Here is a 5,522-nt window from a genome sequence, read left to right as displayed (position 1 = left end):
TCAAAATGAGGAACTTTAAAGTCCTATGATTCTTACACAATTTTCCCATAGACTTAAAACTTACAAAGGGTTAATGCCAAAAATATATCGGGAATTCCTGCAAAAGAAGTTAGGTTGGCTCAGCAGCTAACAGTGCTAGCCTGAAAGCTGCAGGCGTGGGGACCTGAGTTCAGATCCCCAGCACCCATGAAAGGAGTTCACCTTCTAGCCCTTGGGAGGTGAAAATGGGGGATCTTCACAGGAACTTGGCTACCAAACTAGACGAATTTGTGAGCTCTGGGTTCAACCAAAAGACCCTTCCTCAATGAGTAAAGTAAGAGCCATCAGGGAAGACTCTCGACGGCCTCTGAATGCATACCCACACATGCACACCACACACACACATCCATACATAGACACACATCCACACACATGCATGCCACACAGGCATACACATAAAGTGAAAAAAGATACACAAATGGCCAATAGGTTCAGAGAGAGGTGCCCAGCGTCACTAATCATTAGGGAGATACAAATCACAACCATCAAGAAACATGAGCTCACACTCCTGAGAATAGCTATGATGAAAACTTTGAAAAAGGGTTGAGAATGTAGCTTAGTGGTAGAGCACATGTGTGGTATAAGTGAGGCTGTCGGGGGCGGGGCGGGGATGAGGTGGGAGGATCCCTTTGCACGCTGTTAACAGGAATATAAATAGGTACAGACATCATGGGTAGATTAAGGTGTTTCCTCAAAAAATAAAAGTGCAAGTACCATATTATGCAGTGTTTCAAATTCTAGAGAGACAGATCTCCAGAGGAACTGGAGGCAGCTACCCTAAAGGAATATATGTGTGTGTGTGTGTGTGTGTGTGTGTGTGTGTGTGTGTGTGTGTGTGTGTGTGTGCCTTCTGTCACTGCAGCATCATTTACAACAGCTAAGACCTGGAAGCAACCTAAACGTCTACTGATGGATAAACCCATAAGAAAAATGCACCATGTACATACAATGGCGTATTATCCAGCCATAAAAGAAGGAAATCCTGCCATGGGCAACAACATGGGTAGAGGCTGAGGACACAATGTCAAGTGAAACAAGCCAGGCATGGAAGGAACTAATATCACCTGGATGGTGGCTCAGGGAAATAGCAACTGCCAGGGGATGTGGGACAGGGCATGGTGCTAGTCAGCGGGTACAAAGTTCAGTTGGTGGTGGTGGGGGTGGGACACGGATCCTGTGCAGGAGGCACACCACACTGTGCACGCCACACTGTGCTCTGTACAAAAACTGCTGAGGGGAGGTCTTATGCTGCTGCTGCTGCGTGTTATCACAAGATGAAGGAGGAGGAAGAGAGGCGGGTGAAGTACGGGGGGCGGGGCACAGCAGCAGTGAGAACAGCAATTGGTGGCAACTTTCCCAGGTGATGGTAGATTTACATGATGGTTTCACACGTGCACACTTATCCACAAATTAATCCAGTGTGTGTGTTAGATGGGACAACTTTCTGTAGCTCAATAAAACAGACACACCCAGAGCCAAGCCTCTTTTGCTAGAACATAGAAGAGGTCACAGACAGGGGCATCCATGGTTGTCAAGTGTTGGACCAATGTCTTGTGGTTTGTGGGACCCTCTGGGGACTTCATGGGAGGGCCTAGTGTGTTCCATGTCCTAAGAATAGTTCAACATAACAGGTGACACCCAAGATAGACATTATAACAGCTACGCTGTGCTGCTGTGGTAACGAAATTCTTTTATGTGTCTTGTGTGCTTTTGTTTTGTTTTGTTTTGTTTCCCTTCTAGAAAACCACTGTCACCAAGTACACATATGCCCAGCAAGGAATCACAACAATGTCACTCGGCAGTAACCCATGAAATTGTTCTTCCTAAGCAGCAACAACAAAAGAAGTTATTCTAAGTGACAGAAACCACAGTAGTGACATCGTCTAGGGGTGCAGGCACAGGTCCATCTTCTCCACTAAAGAATTAAAAAAGGCAGGAAAGTGATGCTACTGGAAATCTTGGGGAGCCCCAGCAAATCAGGGTCCTCTCTTGGGGATCTTAGTCTCATCAATAAAATAGCTTAAGAACAGACCCTGTCTCAGAAAAACAAAACAACAACAACAAAAAAGAACAGACACAAACAAAAGCTCGGGGACAAAGAATGGACTGAAATGGAAGCTTCGGGATGGAAATTTACTGGCGCTGAAGGAAGAGGGCAGGGCAGGCACGCTGCAAATCTCACATAAGCCAGGAGGAGGGGAAGAGAGCGAACAGGCTGGCAGGAAGGCCAGCCACCTGCTGGCAGTAGCAATATGGTGGGTGCAGGAGGCCTCCAGAGATGGTTTAGTGGCTAAGGGTACTTACTGCTCTTTCAAAGACCTGGCTTAAATTCCCAGCACATACACAGTGGCCCATAAACATCTCTAATTCCAGGTCCATTGAATGTAACACCTTCTGGCCTCCAAGGTTAACAGGCACACACAGAGATTTACAAAGACACTCACACACATAATTGTTTTAATGAAAAGATAAAGAGCAAGGAAGCCCAGAGCATCAGTTAAAGAGCTTAAAAGCTTCCTTAGGCTCTGACCAGCATCCAAAGGAATGGTTATGGCTTTCTGAATTAGGACTTAGCTAGACAAACCCAGCTAATTGCCATGGTGGCTCATAGGGACTGCACTAAGGGTCAGAAGTTTTAGGATGGAAAAGTACATTATCTTAAAGTGAACCCAGATTCCTAGGGATGGTACCCTAGCCAGGTCACTTGACCTTTCCCACTGGATTAACTGACAAGCCCTTCAGAGGCAAGGGCCTGTCTCCATCTGGAGGTAGGCTCCAGGCTTTACAACAGCTGATGCCATCCCTTTCAGGAGCCTGCCAGGAAGGCAGTCATTTCTAAAAATGACTGTCCTCTTGTCAAACACTGTTGAGACACTTCTTGGAGAGGTGCTCTTATTTGGTAAAGGAGTAAGTGTACACACAAACACACACACACACACATACATGGGCCAGAAAACATTGTGCATGACTTCTTGTGAGCTGTCTTCTTTTTCCTATGCACTGGTGTGCACGTGGAGTGTGGAGGACCACCTCAGGGGTCATCCTCAGCAATGCCATCTGTCACCCTTGAGACAACCCTCCTTGGCCTGCAGCTCATCAGTTAGACTAGGCTGGCCAGCCCCTGAGCACGAGGAACCCTTCTGCTTCTGCCTGCCCAACACTGGCCTTACAAGGACACGCTACCATGCCTGGCTTTTTGTGTATGAGCTGGGCATTGAACTCAGGCCCCGTGCTTACGAGGGCCAGCCCTTTACTGGCAGCTATTACTCTATCCTCTAGTTGGTAGGTTTTTTGGTTTTTTTGTGGTTTTGTTTTTTATAAAATAGTAGCAGTTGATTACAAGATGAGTGCTGTAGCATATTGAATACTCCCCCTCCCCCTGTGGCCATCAATTGCCAATAGCTCTTCAACTAGGGCAAAGAGGACGAAGAGAAGTGAGAGAGAACAGGGCAGAAGTGAAACCAGACTAACTTGTGGAAACAAAGAGAAAACTCCCAGCACCCCCAGCCTGCCCTCCCTCGAACACTGAAGAGAGGACGTGATGTGCAACCCACCTTCAAACCACCTGAAAAAGGGTGTGGATAGATTAAGGGTTGAATCTGCCACTCAAAGGCTCGGGAGGGGCCCCTAAGTAACCAAACTCCCAAGGGGCAGACTGATACTGCATTCTATTGCATTTTGACGGACTGAATTTTTCTCTAGCCAGAAATAATTGGGCCCCTGTAGACCTTTTTCACTCTGATGTGTGTGTGCGTGACATGGATTTATTTTATAGGATCATCAATAAGGGGTTGAGAGAGTACTTGAATAAGGACCTCAATTCTAAATTCCCTAAAGCCATGTGAAAATCCAGTAGAGTTGTGGGCCTCTATAGCCAGCATGGAGCGGGACAGGAACAGGAGGGTCATTGGGATTTGCTGGCTGCCAGCCTAGCTCCAGGTTCAGTCATAGACTCTGCCTCAAGGGAATAGGTGGAGAGTGATGGAGCAGGACACCCAGTGTCCCCTCTGACTTCTGGGAATGTGCATAAGTCACAAACCTACATACACACACACACACACACACACACACACACACGCGCGCGCGCGCGCGCACGCATGTACCATACATACACAAACATATTCATGTATGCAATACATAAACATCTTTTAAAAAATAAAAGTTTCCACATTCCACTTGCGTCCAGCCACACAGGAATAGCCAACTCCCTTCCTACTCTTTTTGTTTGTTTGTTTCTTGATCTTTGTTTTTGTTTGGTTGGTTGGTTTTGAGACAACCCTGTCTCTGTGTAGCCTTGGCTGTCTGGAACTGACTCTGCAGACCAGGCTGGCCTCGAACTCACAGAGATCCACCTTCCTCTGCCTCCCGGTGTGCTGGGACCAAAGGTGTGCACACCACATCTGGCAGCCCCCTCCCTACTTTGAACAGCAGCAGTAGAAACAGACACAGACCCATTGCCCAAAAGTTTCTCACCTCTGTATGCGCACCGCCTCACCGCAGCCTGACTGGCAGCACTGGGGGCCTCTCTGCTTCTAGACTTACCTTTCAGAGAGGCCTAGCCCCTACCCAAGCTCCTTTCACCTCACTTCTCCAAACAGGATTCGTTAAGGAGCCACCTGGCATTCTGGGCAAGTGACAGGGAGGGCACACCCCCTTCCAAACAGCCCTCACCCGATACCTTGTTAAAGAGAAAATAACAGTGTTCTCAGACACAGAAAACAGCTGCCAAGCCTTGGGGGGTATCAGCTTGTGTCACTCTCAGGCTCCAGGGCAGGGAATGGGGGAGGATTTCTGAAAGGGTTGGGGTGGGTAGCGCCTTTGAGCCATCTATGTGGGGTGCACTCTTGACATGGATGTCCAGAAGAACACCAGCAAGCTGAGAACCTTAAAATTCCCCAGTGATCATGGCACCAGGAGAGTTATAGGCACTGACAGACGGGCTGTTCTGTCAGCCGTCATTGGCTAGAGCATCCCACCCATGGCCCAGGTCTTACAATCCCCTTTCTACAGTCCAGAGAGGTGGAGAGTTTTCTACGCACTTGGGAGGAGGAATAACTAACTCCATTTCTTGTCCAGTGATGCACCTGATGAAGTCTCACAGCTGGAATTCAAACACAGACACCAATTATCATCCTTTGGTTCAACCCTCATAAGTGAATACTTTAGAAGGCAGGCCTCAAATTGCTGGACAGGTTGAAATACAGACAGGAAGGGGCACAGCCACTTCCTTTTAGGTTTGGGCATTGCTTCTATCTACTCCAGTCAATCTCAACAACACAGGGCAGCAAGTGGAGTCTAAAAGATGAGAGTCTCAAGCTGGGGAGATGGTGAGTGGACAAAGTGTCGCCACGCAAGCACGAGGACCTGAGTTCAAATCCCCAGAAGCTATGTAAAAGCCAAACATGGTAGTGCGAGTCTATAATCCCACTTGCCCTATAGCAAGATGGGAGCCACAGACAGGAGCATCCCTGGAAGCTCCCGAT

The sequence above is a fragment of the Acomys russatus genome, chromosome 10 (assembly GCF_903995435.1).
Source record: "Acomys russatus chromosome 10, mAcoRus1.1, whole genome shotgun sequence".
NCBI classification, from domain to species: Eukaryota; Metazoa; Chordata; class Mammalia; order Rodentia; family Muridae; genus Acomys; species Acomys russatus.
The sequence above is the reverse complement of the archived record's forward strand: the minus strand, read 5'-3'. Positions refer to the sequence as shown.